Source organism: Leptidea sinapis, chromosome 11, assembly GCF_905404315.1.
Source record: "Leptidea sinapis chromosome 11, ilLepSina1.1, whole genome shotgun sequence".
NCBI lineage: Eukaryota > Metazoa > Arthropoda > Insecta > Lepidoptera > Pieridae > Leptidea > Leptidea sinapis.
The window spans coordinates 15096298-15119994 of NC_066275.1; the positions used below are offsets into that span (position 1 = coordinate 15096298).

At 36.2% G+C, this 23697-nt stretch overlaps 1 long non-coding RNA gene across 2 annotated transcripts; it reads left to right on the forward strand.

Annotated features, from left to right (window-relative positions):
- Positions 1-17845: 17845 nt before the first annotated feature.
- LOC126966827 (uncharacterized) lies at positions 17846-19614 on the forward strand. Of its 2 annotated transcripts, XR_007729828.1 has the most exons (3): positions 17846-18429; positions 18562-18734; positions 18849-19614. It is a non-coding gene; the product is annotated as an uncharacterized LOC126966827 (long non-coding RNA). The 2 variants fall into 2 exon arrangements; XR_007729827.1 differs by lacking the exon at positions 18562-18734.
- The last annotated feature ends 4083 nt before the right edge of the window (positions 19615-23697 follow it).

Below are 23697 nucleotides of genomic sequence, written 5' to 3' on the forward strand. Positions count from 1 at the left end.
GTAAATGAGCGCTAACTTAACCTAAAATGCAAATGCACAACTTAACTCTGTTATATACTTACACATGGGCTTATAACGTATAATATGACAGAAATTTTTTGTGACAATTTGATTAAAACTATTTTTTACCACATCTCAGCGGAAAGTTCGCTTTTTACCGTTTTCCGGGAGGAAAGTGGCCCTATAAATTTGTTGGCACATGCGTCAATAACAAAACGTCATAAAATTGAGAGGGTCGAAAAGAGCCACTTTCCTCCCGGAAAACAGGTTGAAAAAGACAACTTACCGGCGTGGTTAAAATCGTGTCGGTACGTAGCACGCGACGGAGAGAGGCTATTTATTACAAACTTGTGAGCACGTGTATTCTATTATTGGAATTGTCCGATCTTTGAGAATGTTTAATGTAACCCTCACTTACATACATATTTTAATGATTTTGGGTATAAATATCTTCCCAGAGGGTATATAATTTCATGGTCATCTCGATTTTTGTCTCTTGTTTTTGCTACTTTAATCACTGCTAATCACGTAGTAAATAATATACTTTGTCAGCTCATAAAAGAGATATTATAAAGTATTTGAAATCAGCTATCCCGTTAAGTAAATCTTGCTCTCAACTCGTACACATGTATATAACTGTGGCCTTTATACAAAGATGTAACGATGCTTTCTACCAAAATGATATTGAGCATTAGAGATGTGTAAATAATATAACATATAAACTCATCACGCGACAAAGAGTGGTGAGATGTGATTTTTTAAGTTAAATCATGAATAAAATTAATTTTTTATAAAAGACAATCGCTATAATTAAGTGTACCCGTGGAATTTATATATTCACGGACAATATATTCAATCCTTATTCATAATGGTCCGTTAACATTAAACCGCCGCTAAGGAGTGTTTTTTCTCATTCTGACTTAGGTCAATAGAAGAAGACAAAGTGAGAATTAGCAATGCTTTAAGTTAGCGGACTATTATGAATAAGGGGGTATGGTATATATATAAAGAAACACGAAATAATAATGTTGAAAAGTTACATTCATATTATGATAATTTTTTAATTGCGTTGTTATTTTACCATAAATTATTTATACTCATTAAAAAGTGTAATGAATATAGTTGTTTCAGAAGTCGGGCTAAATTAATAGAGATCATATTGTAATAGTTTTGGTAACGGTTACATAAATGGATTTATTTTAATAATATAATGTCTCGAAGTGTTAGTGTATATTTATCTATTATTTGGGTCGATAGATCTCCGCTTGTGTACCTAATGAGTTCGTTGTTTTAATTTAAAAATGTTTATTTTATCTATATGCCACGTTACGTTAAAATATAAGTGTTATGTGCACCTGGATATTTGTTTTATTTAACCCATTTAAATAAAACCTCCCTGAAGCAACCTTCGCAATGTCTGACTAGAATCGCTTTACATAGCTAAGATAACCAGAGATAAAGATTTTATTATTGTAGGGCAATTGTATATGGTTTTACAACACGATCCCTGAAAATATACAAAACAAAAGTGTTACGAAATTCAAAAGTTAAAAAACGTTTATGTAGTAAAGGTTTCATTTACGTAAATAACAAGTTTAATGATACCACAGATTGGGAATGAAGCGACGCGGACGGCCCTCAAGCTGTATAACACAAAATTTTATTGTACAAAATTATTTTGTGACGAAATTCTATAAAATAAATGAAGTCCACTAAGTTTCTTGCGCCCATTTGGTGTTTGATGAATGGTCGTTTTTGAAATTTAATAAGTGATTTTAAATACTATTGTTAATAAAAGTATTTGAATTTAAATATGGATGTGGTGGACTAACAAACCATACAGGTCCCTTGGTGGTAAGTGATCACCGCTTCCCACACTCTCCTGCAACGCCAGAGGAATTATAAGAACGTTGCCACACTTCACAGTAATCGAACACGCTTTTATGGAGGTATCCATAAAAATAACAAGCGACGAAGCTCATTCCACAGTTTGGTTATCCGTGGCGGAGTTTCTTGAAACACCGTGCAATCCGCAGCAGAGCACTTTAAAAATTCTGGAACCCCATGATGTACCTACGTGAAGCGAGGGACCCATTTAGTACTGGATTCGCAACAATTGGAACGCCTACTAAACGAATTATATAATTTGTATTGCTAGAATTAAAGGTGGGAACGCATTACAGCGGCGCCGCGCTGCGCGTCGCTTCACGTCGCTAGACGGTACCTATCGCACTACAACTGCAGTAAGCGGCAGCTCGCGTCATTTCTATAGCAGTTTGCGTGCGAGCAACATTACAAGATGAACGATAGTGATAGGTCATTATTTCTTTATTGTGTGCAGAGGAAGAACCTATTAAGGGATGAGGAAAAAAAATAAGATTTCAAAGTCAATCCAAGTCAAAGCCAAATAAACTTTATTGAATTAGGCTTAAACTAAGCGCTTTTGAATCGTCGCTATAAATATTTCTTTTAAACTACTGAATCTATCAAAATGGTTCGGAAAAAGTAGAGCTCTTGAAAATAACATACAAGGAACGCAACGGCCACTCTTTTCAATCAATAGAGTATTTTACAATGGCTGTAATATACAAAATAAATTTGTTAAATAAGTTTGTAAGGGTACGCATCCAAAATAAATGAATATAATAAAATAATGAATTTATTAAATTGAACTAATAAAATTAATAATAAAATTAATTAAATTATAAGACAAAATTCTATAAATTTAACAGTATGCATACTGAAGCGACGGGCCGCTTGCTGTGTCGCATTGAGCGTCGCTGCACTGCGCGGCGTCGCGGCGCTGCGCGTCAAAATATTCTCTCGGAGGCAACTCTGCCGCGACGCGCAGCGACGCTCTGGTGCGACATGTTCCATACAAAATGGTTGAAATAATATTTTGACGATTAATGTCACGCTGTGCAGCGCTGCGCAGCGCCGCGCTAATGCGTTCCGGCCTTTAAAATTAACCAAAAGATTGCAATTATATTCATGGTACATTCATGAAGAATTATTATTAGGTAGACCAGGAGCATCTATTTTCCATACTTCTTTATTTTCTATATATTCTTTAATCGCATAGTAACTAGGCCTTTTGAATAAGGCGATTCTTTATAATTTTTTTGAATTTAGCAGGAGTTAGAGATGTAATATTATTTGCAATTTTATTGACGAACTGTACACTGAGACATAGAAATGAGTTTTGTATTTTACCGATTCTCGTTTATTGTAACTGCTATTTTGTGTTGATATCACGTGTATCTTTATTTTCAATGTATTCATTCCTTCCACAATAAACCAGCCATATATTATTACTAGGATGCTAGGATGGGATATAAGTGGGATGTTTTGCAGTGGAATCTTGCAGAATACTACCGATCGATCTGCATCGCAGATGGTGGATTCTGTCTACATTATAAACATTCCATAAATCTGTTCACTGGTGGCTCCAAGTAGCTGTTGTGCATGCAGCGGCCGTATCCCGGTAAACCGTGTCGATCCACGGGCTAAATCCAGTGAAGGGGACTGAGTTTCACAAACTTAGTTTAATGGGCTGATTCCTCCATAAATTGCATAAAGTCTGCAGCGTCTCGGAAGGCGGACACCGTCTGTACCATCAGTATGGCTTCAAACCCGGCGACCGTGGCGCTGCAGCAGGGCACCTGTGACATGCCTGATAGGGCGTATGTCGGGATCCAAGAGATATGCGGCCAGTCACCGCATCTTCTAGTGCTAATCAGTCGTAGCGGACTTCCGCCCCACTGGTAACAAGGACTGGAAGAGGAGAGAGGGGGTGTATGCGCAAATGCTTACCCACTTTAATATATTCCCGCGCTGATGACCCCTGGCTCATTACTGGACGGAGAGTGCAAGTCCTGCGGCGATGAGGACTGGCGGTGGGCACTGAGCAGGTGAGTTTGGTCCCTAGCTAGATCTTTGCACGTACGGCGGTTGGGTGGTGAGGGTCGTATTGGAAATCACTAGAGGCGAGAGAACTGGTACGGCAGCTCACCCGACGACAAAGCAGCCCTATTTAGGGATCGCACTGCTTTCCCCAATCCGGGGAGGGGCCTAGAAAAGGTGGCCTAAACAAAGCTCGCCTCAATGCAACCCAGGTGGCTAACCGCGGTCATCTGGTCACCAATTAAAAGCGGTCGAAAGAAACATAAATTAAATGCATTCTTAAATTTAGCTGCGTGGAACGTAAGAACGCTACTGGACAATGAAAACAACCTCTGTCCTGAGAGGAAAACTTCACTCATAGCGCGTGAATTGTCCCGCTATAACATCGACATAGCCGCACTCAGTGAGGCACATTTAGCGGATAGCGGTGAGCTCTGTGAGGAATTGGGTGGATATACGTATTACTGGGAGGGTAAACCTGCAAATGAACGAGCCGCAAATGGTGTTCGATTTGCGATCCGAAACAACATCGCTAGATCGCTAGTGGAGCCTCCAAAAGGGATCAATGACAGGCTCATGACACTACGGCTCCACATGGCTCCCAGGAAATACGTACATCTTGTAAGCGTGTATGCGCCTACTATGACAACACCTGATGAGGACAAACTTAAATTTTATGAGAATCTGCGTGATGTTTTGCTGGGGATTCCAGATTGTGACAAGTTGATTCTGCTGGGTGACTTTAATGCGCGTGTTGGCACAGAATATATCGCCTGGAAGAACGTACTGGGGCGACATGGAGTAGGTAAGTGCAACACCAACGGTGTTGCTCTCCTGACGTTATGCTCCGAATTCAACCTCAGCATAACAAACACATTCTTCAGGCTACCCGATAAATACAAGACATCTTGGATGCACCCACGCTCTGGGCACTGACATCTTCTTGATTACATCATTGTACGCCGGCGAGACCTGAGAGATGTACTTATTACAAGAGCAATGCGTGGTGCCCAAGGCTGGACTGACCATCGTCTTATTAGATCCAGGATGAAGCTTTACTACAAGCCTCCGCGTAGAGCACAGGATTCCAGCTCGACTTGCTTATGCGCGTTTGGTGCGTGATGAGGGACTGTGTCGTGAGCTAGATGCGGAATTTGAGGCAGCAATGCCCAGCACTCATGATATTACCTCAGTGGATGCCAAGTGGCGTACATATTCCACGGCTCTCTATGGTGTTTCTCAGCGAGTTATTGGCACACTACATAAAAAACATCAAGACTGGTTCGATGATTCTGATGTGGAAATACGGCAGCTTGTTGAAAACTATCGTCTCGCTCTAAGAGGAGTCATCAGTGCAGGGCAGCGCAAGTCTCTTCAGCAGGATCTTAAAGCAAAGATCCGAGAACAAAAGGATAGTTGGTGGCGCCGTAAAGCCGAAGAACTACAATGGTTAGTTGACACTAGCCAAACAGCAAAATTTTTCGAAGGGCTAAAATCCGTTTACGGACCCCGCGCTAAAAGGACTGCCCCTGTTTACTCGCGAGATAAAGCTAAGAAGTTGACAGATCCAAATGAGGTTCTTCTTCGTTGGGCTGAACATTTTAATGAAGTGCTCAATCCCGGTAGTCAAGGAGCAGATCTGTCTTACATTAATTCACTTGAGAGCTTGCCATCTGCTTCGGGCTTGGATGACCCGCCTTCGTACGCCGAGTTCGTTACTGCGATCAACCGTTTAAAAAATGGTAAATAACCTGGTTCGGACAGTATGTCTTCTGAAATTTTCAAATATGGTGGACCGAGTATCAGATCCAGACTTTTTGAACTTATCAAACTGATTTGGGATGTTGAGATGGTTCCACAAGACTGGAAGGATGCTTCTATCAGCAAGCTATATAAAGGCAAAGGGGACCTCTCCGATTGTGGCTCGTTTACAGGCATTGCATTGCTTTCCACAGCTGGCAAAATTCTGGCGCACATCATCAATAGTCGCCTTAGTAATTTAGCTGAATGCTTCCTTCCGGAGACCCAGTGCGGGTTCAGACCTAAAAGAGGTACGGTTGATGCCATCTTTGTAGTCAAGCAACTTCAAGAAAAAAGTTTTGAACAACACCGCGACCTCTATTTATGTTTTGTGGACCTGGAAAAGGCCTTTGACCGTGTTTCTAGGACCGCCCTCTGGATTGTTCTAGAAAAATGTGGCTGTCCTGCAAAGTTCGTCAATTTAGTGCGCCAGTTCCACGAAGGCATGACAGCCCGTGTGCGTCACGAAAACAACTTTACAGACCAGTTCCCGGTCACTAGCGGTGTCAAGCAAGGCTGTGTAATGGCTCCGACCCTTTTCGCTATCTACTTCGCTGCAGTAATGAATGACGCTCTTAAAAGCTGTAATGACAAGATTACCATAAATGTCCGCGACAAAAGCGTTTTCGACCTCGCACGTCTCAGAGCAAAACGCAAAATAGACTCTGTTTCAGTAATAGATGTTCTGTATGCCGACGATGTCTGCCTTATGGCTGACAGTTTGAACGACTATTAGATGAGTCCTGTCGTAAATTCGGCTTAGTAATCAGTGCTTCTAAGACCTAGATTCTAAAACAACCTGCGAAAGGTAAATCTGCGGACGATGGTGTTGTTTACCTACGAAGAACACCACTGCCAGAAGTAGGTACCTTCCGGTACCTTGGAACTATTTTGCGCAGTGATAATCGTCTAGAGTCTGAGATCTCTGCGCCAAAGCAGCTGCAGCTTTCGGTGGTCTTAACCGACGAGTTTGGAAATCACATGACCTGAAACTCCACACAAAACTCGCTGTCTACAGGGCCATAATCTTACCATTGTTGCTCTATGCCTCGGAGACCTGGTGTCTTTACAAGGGAGATATCAGACGCCTTGATACCTTCCACATGAAGTGTCTTCGGGTGAGATGGCAGGATCGTGTGCCAAAGGTTCGAACGATGAACGATGACGGTTGAAACGATGGAGGTTCTACGTCGAGCTAAACTCGCTGGAATGGAGTGTATGCTAATGAAAGGCCAACTACGCTGGTGTAGACACCTTGTACGCATGGAGTCTTCCAGATTACCAAAAAAGGTATTTTACTCTGAGCTTAGCTCAGGTAAACGAAAGCCTGGAGGACAGTTTCTGCGTTACAACGCCACTTGACTGCTATTGGCATGTCTAGTGAGTCATGGGAGGAGCTTGCAACGCAGAGGTCGGAGTGGCGAACTGCTGTCAACACGGGTATAGAAAACTTTAAGCGTTCCCGTCTTGAAGACCTTGACGCCAAACGCCTGATCCATAAAACTCGACCCAAGCCCTCCTACAACTATACTCGCAATTCATGTGGGTCTCTTTACTGCGCTTCTTGCAATAGGACCTTCAAAACAAAATTTGGTTTTGCGAGTGATGCTCGCGCTCATGCAAGAGCCCAGACGAAGACGAGCTAAGGGTGTCGCTGTCGACGGATACGTCTGGGAGGACATCATCTAGGATGCTGCAGTCGCTCGTCGTACCGCTCCGCTGCGGCGTATATTTGAGCGAAGCGAGGTAAACTAAGTCTGTGTGCAGAAACAAAACAAAATAATCAAACGAGATTTTGATCAATCGGCTCAATTTTTAAATAAATATAAATAGCGCGTGTTAATTTAGAATTATTCGTAAATTATGTTTGTTTTTAATTATAATAATTGAATCGAGTCGAAATTGAAAATTCTTCCTCGACAATAACCTAGAAAATTTCGAAAGCTTTCTATGAGTTCAATTTTTTTTAAATCGGTCCAGAAATGGCCGAGGAACAATTTAACACAGAATTCAATTGGAGTCACCCGATGGGAACTCCGCTCAGCTTCTCTTCCTATTGTAAGAATACCTATTTTTTGAAATGTTTTCTAAGGAATTCTCTAGAATTCAGATGAGAGATGGCCCTAATCGCCCTTTTTAGTAAAACAAATACCTATTGTATCGATATCAGCTGCTTTACCCCCATACCAAAATTCCATATGACATAATGCGATGGAAATAACTGAAATACATCAATCTCGCTGTTTTAGTCAGTAAGACATTTAATTCTTCTGATTGCAAAAGTAGCAGCACTGAGTTTGTTTAAGATTGCCTCAATAGGGTGCTCATATTGAGGCAATCGCTTTTCATTGTAGCTTGTAGCTTTTCATCTAATACTATTCCAAGAAACGAAGTAGAATCTACAAGTTTGAAAAAAAACCCTATTTAAAATTATACTTGTTGAATTTTTTTACATTTGGTGGGGAGGATTCAATACATTTTGTTTTACTCGCGTTAAGTTATACCAGTGGGAGGCTCCTTTGCACAGGATGCCGGCTAGATTATGGGTACCACAACGGCGATTATTTCTGCCGTGAAGCAGTAATGTGTAAACATTATTGTGTTTCAGTTTGAAGGGCGCCGTAGCTAGTGGAATTCCTGGGCAAATGATACTTAACATCTTCTTCTCAAGGTGACAAGCGCAATTGGAGTGCTGCTCAGAATTTTTGGGTTTTTCAAGAATCTTGAGCGGCATTACATTGTAATGGGCAGGGCGTATCAATTACCATCCGCTGAACGTCCTTCTCGTCTCGTCCCCTATTTTCATAAAAAGAAAAGTGACAAATTGTCATCAGTCGTTCACAAGTTTGCAAAGTTATTAATTAATCCGACGTTACGAAGGGGTCGAAAATTACGTTTAAAGATTCACTTTCATACAAAAAACATAACCCGCTACTTAAAGTGACAGAGATTGCTAAAAAATTTTTTATTGTCGTCAGTTTTTGATAAGTATGCAAAGGTTTCAGTTCTACATTTAAAAGTACCTATCCGTTACATAGATAGGTAGGTACATACAGGTGAAGCATATATAAAGTAAAAATTGTAATATTCTAGAAGTAGGGCAATACTAACTACTGTAAGACTATAGTCTTACAGTAATTATTGTTAATTTTCGACTCATATATTTAATACTTTTATAGTATTATAAACCTAACTTTATCTTGAATTATATTAATATAAATTGAATATTGTGAATTGTAGGTATATATGTATAAGTAAATACAAGTAGAACACAAATAATTTATGTTTTAATTTTACTGCGCGAAACCGAATAAACATTCTAAAATAAAAATACCCGAAATAACTATAAAGTTCCTAGTTGCACTTGTTTCGGGTATTATCGGGAATAAATAAACAAACAGATTTGTTATTGTTATTATATTGATCACAAACTCGCACCTGCTATTAGTGCGCTACGTCAAACGAGTCTTAACATAAGATTTTTAGTTAAGTTCTCATAAAATGTTAATCTTATGTTTAAAATAAAATATCTCTTAACGGTTCCAAATTAACAAACTGGACACGACAGCTACTTTCACTTGACAATCCCACTAGAATAAATACGGGGCTTATAAATAAATTCAATTTACACTCATCTCATCAAAAAACGAAAGGCTTATGTAATGTCTATGTTATGAATAAAGGTTATCTCTAGTATATTCCGGTCCAACGTGAAGACCTTATTGCTGTATGGGTGTGAGATGTGGAAGGTCACCAAGTCCATCTCTCATCCACTTCAGGGTTAAAAAATATTCAGGATGTTTAGAAATATTGGGGGAAAATGGTATTCGATGAGAAGTGTGCGATGGTACAAAATATAACATTATACTTAAGTACCTAAATAATTATGTGTTTCTACAAGTTATTATCGTAACCAGAAACGTCCACATTCGTGGGTACTTTTATTGCCCTGAAAGATTTCTTAAACTAAACGCTTTTTTCATAAAAAATCAAGATTTTTTCGCTATTTATAACGTTAGAACTTAGAATATAGTTAATATTCCTACTGACAATGAATTTACCAATTACAGAATATTTTATTTCATATGACCGCAATTTATATTTTAAAAGTAGTTTTAATTATCTGTATCTACGCAATTATTGCATATGAAAGAATATGAAATTAGACTGTCTGTGACTGTTACCTATTCAGTATTCTAATTCGAAACCTTTCGGCGTGTGACGTATACAAGGTCGAACTTAGAATAGTTTGGAAGATCCTAAAGTACACGCCTCAGAATACGATTTACCTACCACAATAGAATTAATTGACTATTAATTATTAAAGTGTACACAAGTACTTGTGATGTATATGCTTTAACAACAAGATCCCAGAAAATGTTCAAAACAAAAGTATTACATTATTCAAAGGAATTGTTAAAAATCGTTTGTGTGGTAAAGGTTACTATAACATAAATTACTTTCTTAATGCTACCATACATTGGGAATGGAGTGATCGCCCGCAGGCTATTAAATAATAAGTTTAATTATACAATATTACTTTGTAAACATATTTTGTCGATGAAAATAAAAAGCCCGTTGAGTTTGTTGCGCCCGTTCTTCTCAGATCTGAGGCATTCATTTTGGAATGGGTGGTAGTTTTTGTTTGTGTCTTCCAATAAGTGATGTCACATTCTATTTTGAATAAACACATTTGAATTCGAATTTGTAGTCAGTACCATCCCAATATATTCTTTGACACAAGAACGTACTCGTTCTTATGTGCCAAAGCTCTTGTATTCCCTGAAGGCCTTGGAAGGTGTCACAGCCATCGAAGTGGGTGGTATTTTAAAATGAAAATATTACTTAATCGATTTATGGAGATCCAAGTGACAAGTACGACAATGTCATGACAATAATAACATAATATCTAAAATTGCAAAGTCCATCATCATCAAATAACTGCCAGTATAATTTTTAAGTTTGTCAACAATATTATAACCTTTCAAATGTATGAACTATCAAATTAGAGATCTGTAATTAGCTAAAAGCAGCTGGAAAGAAGCTAAAAAAAATTTAAAAATAGCAAAATTACATAATAGTACAATTATTGGGTTAGTGAAAAATTATCAAAAGTGAATTTTTACGAAGCGCGCGCACGTCGGTCAACCAGACCATTAATTACTGATGATTCAACTACCATAAGCCTCTTGTTACCTATGCGCTTACCGAACCACAACCAATGGATGATAATTAATTACCAATTATTTTAATAAAATTAATTGGTAGAAGTTCAATTTAAAATACTAACAACATTTTAGGAAATATTTTTTAAAATATTAATATTACTATAAATCCGTTGTCCAAAATAAATGTGACTGCATATTTACAATCATATATATGTAAAGTTATCTGGGACTAGACGAGAAAGCCAGCATAGAGATTTTCTCAATTAAAAACTACATTGACCCTATCTAGCAAAGTTTATTCATAATCAGTTTGGGAACGAAAAAAGTACAAAGATAAAACATTAAATCTTATTTTATTGCATCTGCGTGGCGATTTCGGTCTGTATCACAATAATATCGCTGGCACATATTATATTAGTGATCATTGGATAATTAATAGATAATATAATTTACGTTTGTGTACCGGTAGATATAGAATGTATTTTAAAAACGAATGGGTATTGCAAGGTTACATAGTTTCGTTGTGACAAATTTAATTAGTAACATTATTTAATTGATAATAACTATAGCTCGGAATACTGTATGTTTTTTAGGGTTAATGGACAACGTACCAAGTGTTCAGTGTTATAAATGATGTATAATCATTTAATAAAAATATAAAAATTGTCTGCTTTTGGTAACAAAACAACTTATTAAATTCGTATCAAAATAAATTTTGAGTTGTTTTTTACTTTTAAAATAGGTACTATATAGCTTATGAAAGGTAAAGGTTTTCAAGGAACCTTCTACGTACATTCTTTCGAAGTACAATCACACTATGGAATGAGCTTCCTTGTGCGATGTTTGCAGCACCATACGACTTGGGTACCTTCAAAAAAAGAGCGTAGACTTGTCTAACAGCCCGACAGTGCTCCTGTGATTCCTCTGGTGTTGCAAGAGAATGTGGACGGCGGTGATCACTTAGCACCAGGTGACCCGTACGCTCGTTAGTTCTCCTCGTCCACTTCTCTGGTAGCTTTTTAAGATTAGACGGGGCAATCGGGCAATTCATCCACAATATCGGAGAAAAAGAGATGCGTTGCCGGGCTATTAGGCAGGTACGATTTTAGTTATACAGTTCCTGGCCCGGTTATGTAGATAAGGTAATGTGGTCCATCGCCACACCCCATAGAATTGCTCAGGTCCTTCAGGAGCCCTTTCTACACCTAAATGAGACAACCGCTTCTTTTCCTTTGGCTTTATAGTATCTTGACACGCATCTCATCTTAACCCTTTTGGACCCACCTTAAGATTGAGTGCCAGAATACATTGATTTGCAGATCGCCTGAATTTCCAATATTATTAGAATCTTTATATTTTCAGTTGTTTTTTCCAGGTAGGTAGGTATAATCCAGAACTGCATAGACCTCTACTTGGGAGACAAAATGTACGTACTGACTGGCGAGATATACATTGCCACCATTATCATGTACGTTACATTAATCGATGTTTTTTCTTTACCCTATTTGTGTACAAGATAATATCACTAAATAAAAAAGAACATGCTATTAAAATATCAATAAAATAAGTTAACGCAACACGTTATCTTTAATTTTGTTAAAGGAGGTCGAAATTACACAATGGTAGCTTTGAAAATAAAATGATATCGAAATTTGTACAAAATATGTAAGTAGTTATGTAGGTACATAAATAACTTCGCAATGTACCATTTATGATGCATTGTGCAACACACCTGAGCCCATAGAAAGAAAATTTACTGATCCTAATGTTATGAGTTTTCCTTGAGAGTTAATTCAACAATTCGATACGTTTTTCGCCTCTACACGTGGCATCATCAGGAGATGTTGACTCGCTGAATTTTGAAACAAGACTACGTGTCAAAACACGTGTCGAATTGGTGAAAGAAATAGCGGAATAAGCACCCAAGAAAATCTCATAACAGTTGGAATATCTTAAATTTTCGCAATATAGAAGCTAATTCAATAAATTGTTATGTAAATTGAATGTTGACGTAGAGAAAATCCTCCTATATTAAGAAGGTTTTAGAATGGCATTCTTGGGGTTGTGAAGCGCCAAGAGGAAAATTGTAAATGCGTTGAAAACATCAGAAAACGGGTCACGGGGAGAATTGGACGTATTTAAGATGATACACAGCCTCAGCTTTAGGCCTACATTATTATAGTAGAAAAAGAAGAAGAAAAATATGGAATGTACATTAATGGGCCGTTATTGAACGTTAATGGACGACGTTTTTGTATGAAAATAAGGGACAGGACAAGCAGGACATTCAGCTGATCGTAATTGATACGTCCTGCCCATTAAAATGCAGTGCCGCTCAGGATTGTTGAAAAACCCAACAATTCTGAGCGGCACTACAATTGAGCTCGTCACCTTGAGACACAAGATGTTAAATCTCATTTGCCCAGTAATGCTTACACATTACTGCTTCGCGGCAGAAATAGGCGTGTTTGGAATAAACGTCTTTGCGAATGGGACCACTGGTTGGGTTTGATTTTAAACTTCTGAGCGAATATGCGTTAAGTAGTGCAGAGTCCTGAGGAAAGCGAAGGATTCCAACAGTTCAACACAGGGCTTATTCCAGAGGCGGGGACTTTGTACATTTTTAATATATTCTGTGCTTGAAACAACAACGCTTGAACAAAATTATCTTAAGCTATTGGGTACTTTTATTTACTACTAGCTTCTACTCGCGACTTCGTCCGCGTGGAAAAGTTACTTTGTGCAGCATTTTCATTTTTAGGATACTTTGAAAATAATACATACCTACATACAAACTGCTAATTCCGCTGCTGGTGGCGTTCTTCTATGATACAGCGGATATCCCTTGTTATTATCGACAGTCTCTGTAATAGTTTTTCCCTACGAACTTTAATATCCTATTTCATCCCCATGTAGGTCAAAGTTTTAAAAATGCTCGAATAAATGTTTATAAATTACTTCTTGTCAAGTGCCTAAATACAAAGTTTATGGGTTTATCTCCAAATTCGATGAATTCCCATACAAACTTCCATCCCCTATTTCAACCCCTCCATTTATTTTATCGCAATTAAAGGTAGCTTATGTCCTTTTTCAAGCTCTAATCTCTTTATAAAATTTGATCAAAATCGGTTGAGTAGTTTAGGCGTGGAAGCGGGAACAAACAAACTTACATTCACATTTATAATCTTAAGTAGGGATTACTTTTGATTATTTTCTTAGTAGTTATCTAATAATATCTAACTCCCGAGTCAAATCACTTCCTCTCCATGATGTTTTCTTAACAACGCAACGTGAAAATATTTTAAATCGTTTAATTGACCAAATTATTTGCAACTGCATTTTACTTAACACATCTTTAATAGAAGGTTAAACTGTTTCTGTGTTGTATTGTGTGTGTATGAGACGCGTCGTGCGTATCTGTTTTATGTATCTGTGAATTTTTGAGCTGATGTTTCGACTAATCTAATTTAATTATATATATATATATATATATACTGGGTTCCCCACAATAGACTACCCATTTTATATTATTAATAAATTCCCTTCGAGATAACTAAATAGGTTGTTCTCTGTGGGATTATCTATTCTATTCTATATATATAAAAATGAATTGCTGTTCGTTAGTCACGCTAAAACTCGAAAACGGCTGGACCGATTAAGCTAATTTTGGGCTTGAATTATTTGTGGAAGTCCAGAGAAGGTTTAAAAGGTTAATAAATAGGAAAATGCTGCTAAATTAAATAAAAACAACAAATTTGTTTTTCCTTTGATGTGTCCATACATAATTTCTATTAGAGAATTTATTGACGCACGGGCAAGATAGGTATTAACACCATTTTAACGTCGTAATCAACAACTAAATATGAAGCCATTATCATGAAAATAATTAATTTAATGGTAAAAAGTGATTGATTTGACTCAATAACTCGTTGAACATGCTCTCATTAGAGCCGGCTTGCATTCAGATGTAGCACTTAATAATTAGGAATTTATTAATCTGATTAATTATTGACATATCTGCATAATTTTGTTAATTTTATTTCTTATAGTCTTAGGATGTGGGTGACCTTACATTGGAATAGCATAATAATTGGGTAACTACATATACCTAAACCTAAACTTATGTATATTCTACAAGTTTTTTTATTGTTTGCAGTATCGTAGTAGGTAGGTATAGGTACTATCGTATTCCTAATCTTTTCGTGATTTGTTAAAGCCGAAATTATTATTCTTCTTGCAGGAAAATCAATACTATACTGTGCCTAGAATTATTGATATAATATGATTTTATCCTCAAAGAAATATAAAACCGCATGCTAACATTTATACACACAGACCAATCTTACGTAATATATAAAACAGACGTAGCTTTATTGGTAATAAGTAGACCTCAAGCTTTTTTTAAGAGATGACGAGACCAGCAAGTACACACCTAAGTTAGTGGCTCGCCCTGTATATTAAAATGCAGTACCGCTCAGGATATTGGGAAAAATCCAACCTTCACTTTGAGACAAAGATAATATTATAATAGCCTAGTAATGTTATCATATAAATTAATCAAAATCAAAACAGACATATTATATATAAAAAGAAATAAATATCCATAAGCGCTGCTCATCAACGAGTTCTAAAAGGCTACGGTTGGGCGTGGGACATGTATAAGTCAGTATAAAATCACTAGTCAGGTATCTACTAGCGCGCTGCTACTAAATTTTTTTTTTTTTCTTCTTTTGGCAATAGCGTTTACTTTTTGCCAATAACGGAAATTAAAAGATTGGGAAACTAAGTTAAAAAAGGATACGGAACACGGGAAAGGATCAGATAAGTAGAAAGAGGATTGAAACGGATATTAAAAATTTCATAAATGTACATATATATACTTGCTACTTACACAACATTACAAATATTTAAACTTTAATATGATTCTGAAGAATGAAAGATGACAATATTTTATAAAATTTACATGGATACATAATTAGACGGGATATACAGGTAGGAAAAGGAACATTAAGAGATATTAGATCATTCAGGAATGAGGAGCGGTCGTATAGAGAACATGAAAAGAAAATGTGATCTAGATCACATTTATCGGATTCACATTCACACATGTCAGTAGATACAATGCCTAATCTATTAAGATGAACAGGAGTGCAAACATGACCCAAACGCATTCTTATGATAGAAGAACATACTAACTTATTGCATTTGGCACGGAAAAACCATGGTTTAAATGAAATAAGTGGCTGAAGGTTAAAATATTTCCTGCCTTTTGATTGACCAGTTTCAGTCCAAAGTCTATTCCAACAATCCTGAAGGTGAACTATAGGAAGAGCACCTAGATCCTGGCAAAAAACTTTATAAGGGAAAATGTCGCCATCGACCACGGCTTCATTAGCTAGTTGGTCTGCTTTTATATTACCAGGAATGTCGCTATGGCTGGGGATCCATACAAACAACACAGAAAGACAAAAGTGATTGCATTTATTTAATAGATTTCTTATTTCTATGACAACAGAAGAAATGTTTTTTGATTTAAATGGGAACCTATTGAGAGACTGTAAGGCACTTTTTGAATCAGAGAAAATTATTGTTTTTGGAAGTTTAAATAGAATAATATATTCAATAGCCTTAAAAATACCATAACATTCCCCAGTAAACACCGATGTTTCCGGAGGAAGTTTAATTTTCTGTGATATTTTAAATTGAGCGTGATAGACACCTACACCAACGGGATCCGAGGAGGAATGTTTAGACGCGTCTGTGTAAATATGATGGTAATCAACCCAAACAGTATTTTTAAGAAGATTAAACGAAAAATTTGTACTAATATCGTGCTTATTTAAATCTGAGTTAAAATTAATTTCTGGAAGCAACATTAATGCTTCAAAGCTAGTACTGAAAAGAGGATAATTAATGGATCGATGAATAGGAGCTTTTATGTTGATAAATTTCTTAAAACTATTGATTAGACAAGGTGGTTTTTTATTTGACCAATATGCAGATGAATCTATATAGTGAGAAAGTTTCTGAAGTTTGTTATAAAGAGAGTGGTTAAGAAACTGAAAAGATCGGAATATAAATTTGTCTGCTAAATATTGACGACGTAGATGTAGTGCAGGATCACCACATTCTAATTGAAGAGCATTGATAGGACTTGACCGCATAGCACCAGAAACTACTCGTAAAGCTTTGGACTGTATGAGATCTAGTTTTTTAAATGCCTTAACACTACCAGGCTCCAGCAAGAATGTACCATAATCTAATATACTTCTTATAAGAGCATTATATAACAATTTCATGCAAAAAGGGTGCGCACCCCACCAAACACCTGACAGACATCTTAAAATATTAAGAGTACGCTCACATTTAGCATTTAGGTAATCACAATGTGGGATACCAGTTAGTTTCGAATCTAAGACAATTCCCAAAAACTTAACATTATCTTTAACTGGAATCTGATAACCCTCATAAAATATAGAAATAGGAGGAGGAGTTCTTGATCTCGTGAATAAAACTATTGTACTTTTTTCAGGTGATAGATCAAGGCCGTTTAAGTCCAACCAAGTTTTTAAATTTATCAGCGGTTGTGTTATAGAAGAACTAGCTTTTTCAATAGAAATATCACGACAGTAAATTAATAGATCATCAGCATACTGAAGAACATTTACACTATTAAGTGATGATTTTAAATCGTGTGTATAAATATTATACAATATTGGGCTAAGTACTGATCCCTGGGGGAGGCCCTTTGAAACAAGTCGAGTAATTGACTTCCTGTCATCTACTTTCAGGGTTATGTATCTTTCGGAAAGCATGTTTATGATAAAATTTGTTAATAGCAGAGGTATATTAAGTTGTAAAAGCTTACTCTTTAAAATACTTATTACGACATTATCATAGGCACAATTTATATCTAAGAACGCAGCTATTACTGATTTATTATTTGAAAATGATAACTGAATTTCAGAAATGAATATACTTAAGCTATCAATAGTACTTTTCCCACGTCTGAAGCCGAATTGGGATTCACATAATAGACCGTTATGCTCAAGAAACCATTCTAAACGATTTTTTATAAGATGTTCTGTAATTTTCATCAAAACAGAAGAAAGTGCGATTGGGCGATAGGCAGAATGGTCTGAAGAACACCTATTAGGTTTCAGTAAGGGAATTATTTCTTGACGTTTCCACGTGGAGGGGATGTTACCAGATGTCACTATGGAATTTATAAGAGATAAATAATAAAATAAAGCATCATCATCTAAATGAGAGATAAAGGAATACGGAATACCATCCAGCCCAGGAGCAGAATCCTTAACATGAGACAATACACCTTTTAGTTCAGTGAGAGAAAATATACTGTTTAAACCAAAACAGTTATCATTATTTATATTTATTACAGGGTAAACAATTATTAAGTCTTCAGGAACGAAAGGTGGAGCCAATTTATCTAAAAAGCTATTAACTAAATGAAAAGGGATTGATTTTGGAGATGAATCTTTGTATGCAGATCTAAACCTTCTTATATTTTGCCATACAAGAGATGGTTTGACATCAGGTGATATTGAATAGCAGAAATTTTTCCAGCCATCAAATTTCTTTTTCTTTAGAAATATTGAAGTTTCTGACATACTCTTTGTAAGAATTTCAAAATTCTCATCAGTGGAACATTGACAGTATGTAATTTCAGCATATTTTCTTCTCTTTACTGCCTCAGTACATTCGTTATCCCACCAAGGAGGAGAAGGAATAAAACCCAAAGAGCTATTTTTACTTGGAAATATCTTATTGGCAACCTCAATAAAGATTTTTGCTAAAGAATCTGCACACTGAGATTCTGTACCTGGATTAATTTTTGGAAGTGTAATAATTTTGTTTTTTATTAGATCTTTATATAAATCCCAATCAACATCATTAAGCTTATATTTTAAACGAGGAGAATAAGTTTTATGTAATACTTTATTGTTATTATTGCAGGTTGGAAATGATAATAATAGTGGGAAGTGATCACTACCAAAAGTAGATCGTAATGGATCCCAGGACAAAGAAGAAGCAAGATTAGGTGTAGTGACTGTTAAATCTGGAGCACTTGGGCCCTCGTCAGGATGAGAACGTCGTGTAGGACGACCATCATTTAATATACACAAATTCACTGAATCAAATATATCTATTAATGTGTTACCATAACTATTAGAAGATAAGTAACCCCAGGATTCATGGCGACAGTTAAAATCACCAAGGATCATAAAAGGCTTCGGAAGAATGGAAATAATATCTTTAATTTCATTTAAGATTGCAGAAGAAGGATGAGGTATATAAATAGATACATAACAGATATTTTCAACTAAAGCAGCAATAATAGAAAAATCATTAATGTGAGAAGGAATAGAGAAGAGAGAAAAGGAAAGAGGGTGTTTCACAAGCATGGCTACTCCGCCATGCCCATCCACACGATCTTCTCTGAGACATGAATAACCACGAATCTTAAATAAAGATCCTGGTTTCAACCATGTCTCTTGAAGAGCACAGATATAAGGTTTATATTTATTTAATAAATAAATAAGATCACTTTTTTTAGGAGTGATGCTTTGACAATTCCATTGAAGAACTTTGTCCATTATTTGGTTTATAAATTTGAGTAATTGCAGAAACTAATAAGGCAGCGTTGGACGGTGAAAATTCATTTGATTGACTAAGAGATTTTATAAGAGAAATAATTAAATCAATTACTGAGGATTCCAAAGGATTTTCATTTTCTTTGTTAATTAATGCACATCCATTAGAGGGTTGGGGAATATTAAAATCCCTTAAAATTTCTTGGTGAGCAGATTTGTCATATCCTTTGCTAAGTGTAGGTGGAGGCTTTGGTTTAACAAAAACAGTTTTTTTATATGAAGTATTGTTTATAGCTTTAGGTGTTGAATGTTGATGCTGGGTTGGAAAAGTATTAGGAGTGATGTTAGGTGATGAGAGTAATGTAACTGCATATGAAATTCGAGAGACAGATGGATGTATCTTTGAAGCTTCTGAATAGGAAATACAGTTTTTAGCCATTGATTCCTTTATAGCTCTTTGTCTTTCATATTCTAAACATTTTTTATCAGTTGCAATATGGGAACCTTTACATAAACAACAAGATATAAAATCATCTTGAACAGAGCAGTTATCACCACTATGTCCTTGACCACATCTAAAACATCTTGGTTTAGATCTGCATTGAGATTTCACATGACCAAACCGACAACAATTGTAGCATTGAATAGTAGGATATATATACAAGTCTACAGTAAGAGAAGTGTAGCACATATATACTCGTTTAGGCAAAAACTGTCCATCAAAAGTAAATACCACAGACTCAGTACATTTAAGATGGTTTTGTCCATCAATCATCATCTTTCGTTTTCTCCTAATTTTTATGATTGGGCCACAGCCAATAGGAACAGAAACATTATCTTTTATTTCCTCTTCAGACCGCTCAGCTGGTACTCCTCTGACTATTCCTATTCTACTCACAGAAAATGATGGAATAAAAGCCTTATATTTTTCATTTTCTAAATTTTTGTTTTCAACAAAGTCATTTGCATCTTGGTACTTAGAAAAAGAAATAGATAACCTATTCCGGCCTATCCTTTTTAAACTTCCATTCACAATATTTTTAATAGAATTTCTTTTGAGAAAACGACCAAATGTAACTGGATGTAAAGTAACATTATCATCGGGAGATGAATACTGTTTCTGAATGTGTACAACAAAAGGAGCAGCATCTAATGAGTTATATAACAGCCTTGCAACAGGGGGCTGTGGCTGTTGTGGAGTGTCTGTGTTATTTTTTTGTATGGTCTCTACTACTATAGAAGAATTATTGCAGGAATCAACTTTGGAAAGAATTTGTTTGTCACTAATGTCTACACATTTGCAATCACTTTCCTTAATATCCTTTTTATCACCACGGTGTTTTCGTCGTCTTTTATTACAGTGTCTGCATATTCTGGGTCGAGCTGACACTCTTTTACGGCCACTAGATGTCTGAGACACAGAACCATCTGTATCCATCGTGCTACCTTCGTCATTATTAGATATTGTCACTACATGACCTATATCAGGGGCTGTCCCCCCAGGATCATCCGGGGGGTCCATCATATCATATAAAAGTGAAGAAGAAGAAGAAGAAGACTTACCAATAGGATGAAATTTACACAAATTAACACTTTAATAAAAACTAACTACTAAAATATATACAATCTACAACTTATCTGATCAAAATATCAAAATATTTACATGAAATTTAAAAATAAAATGAAAAATTAACAAAATTACGTGCGACCGATCTTAAGTTTCCCGCCCTTTTTCGCTACTAAATTTCTTGATATATTTAGGTGAATTATGTGTTTTTTTTTAAATATTTTTTTTATGATTATGCTTAAGCTCTACCGTCTATTTATTTAATATCGTTATTGTTACTCCACACTGCAGTGTATAAAATCGAAATTAATTAAATTTCGGTAGATATAATCAGAGATAAGTATTAATAATTAAGTTACCCACATAATAATGCATATTTATTATCATTATGAATTACTTAATACTAGGAAGTATCAAATCTTTTCTGAATAATTTTAGCACAATTATAACCTTCTTATTAATACCTACATAAAAAATTACGAATCTTAAATGTTTCATACTCTTTGGCTTCTAGTGTTGTACTGCAAGTTTCACATAATATAATATTTTTTTAAATGCCCAAACATTTTGTTAAATTTAATTAACTGTTATTGTAATGCCTAATTAAAATTGAAAAAAAAGAAATGATTATGTGGATTGGTCGTATGGAGAAAAGGGCATTGACTATATTATATACTTACAGCCGAATTTCACCTAAATGCGACATTCCACTTGTATCATGTTGATGACTGGCAATCAACAAATGTTTTTTTTTGCGTTTTGCGAGAAACTCCTTGCTGCGACTGCTCGCACAGTGACATAGAGCGCACTCACGAATTAAGGCAGGCAACGCATCTCTTGACTCCTGGTGTCGCGGATTATATATATACACGGACGAGAAAAAAAATAAGGACTCCGTGTCACCCTTCATAACAGTGAGGCACCAAAACCAGCCGGTAAACGTGTAAATAAATAGCCCCACGCATACACTTACACTAATACAAGCCAATCGGCCGCCATTATGAGATTTGCCATCGTCTGTGACAGATCAGTTTGCGTCGCAATAAAATATTTTTAAAATGTCGTCGTGCGTTGTGAAAAAGTGTTATTACAATAATATAAAAGTATTTGTGGATATATGATTATTTAAGGGAGAAAAAATTGTGTAACTGGTATACCCCGTAACCGCACACACACTAGCATAAAGGTGCTTCACTTGCTAATATCACAACGCCGAGTCCTTCTTTTTTTACTGGTCCGTGTATATATAGATTTAAATCGGCAACGTAAAACTACAACAACCAACTCAAGAAGTATTTAACCTCTACACGAGGCATCCTCAAGAAATGTTTAGTCGCCGAACTCTGAAGAAGAATAAGAAAGAGAGTCTCTCATCCCGATTTAGTCTTGGACCATTTCTTCAGGGGGGGTCGCGTATTTAACCCCTAACTGTAACCCGTGCGGTTGGGTTTTAGGTGCATTCTGCGCGTATATTAGATAACTCATAACATTTAGATAATTATGGATTTCTGCAAAAGAACGCCGTGTTCAATAAGTTTTCTTGTATTATTTAATTAATAGGAGTGAAAGATTATATCTGGATCTGACGTCGATGACGTCGCGTCGTTGCTTTGTTACGGTGTGCAAAACGAAAATAACTAAGGTATTATTAAATAAATAAACTACGATTTATTTTTTCAGTGTTATAGATTGATGTAAAAGTGTTCTGTTGTGATTTTGATTATTATAATGATGAAAAATCAATGAAAAAATCATGTGCTAAGTAAAAAAAGTATTTATTTTTCTGTTATAACGACACAGAATAACAGAAACTACAGAAATATTAAGAACAAAAGTCAAAACGTAACAATGAAAACTTCAAAAACTAAGCAGTTAGAAAGCATGAAGGTATCACGACATGAAACTAACGGTAATGTAACTGCGAACCGTTCTGACACAACAGGACGAACACGAAGGGGTGAAAGGGGAACGGGAATGGTCTTCACGTTCCAGCGAAGTCAAGGGGTAATGCAGCCGTGTTGCAAGACTAAGTCTTATCTTTTTTTTTTGACTGACTACAATTGTATGGATTGCAAAGTAGTAAAATATACAAAAATACTATTTATCAATTGAGTCTACTGGATGTGGACGTGGCATACGTGATTAAGTGAAACAATAACTACAGCGCAACAAAACACGCTTAACAAACAAGCTTGATAAAAACAGGACTTATTCTAACAGATAATAACAAGAAAAAAAAAGATTTACAGATTACTTACTTGCTAACTTATCTATGTACTTATTTTTTTTTATTTTGTCATGATAATGTTCATAATTCATATTGTTGGACTTTTTTTGTGCCAGTAAGGGACCAGACGAACAGGACCTTCAGCTGATGGTAATTGATACGCCCTGCTCATTACAATGAGCGGCAAGCTCAGGATTAAAGAAAAACCCTAAATTTCTGAGTGGTAGGTACTATAATTGCGCTCGACATAAGATGTTAAGTCTCATTTGCCCAGTAATTTTACTAGCTACGGCGCCCTTCAGACCGAAACACAAATGCTTACATTACAAATTACTGCTTCACGGCAGAAATAGGCGCCGTTGTGGTACCCATAATCTAGCCGGCATCCTGTGCAAAGGAGCCTCCTACTGGTATAAG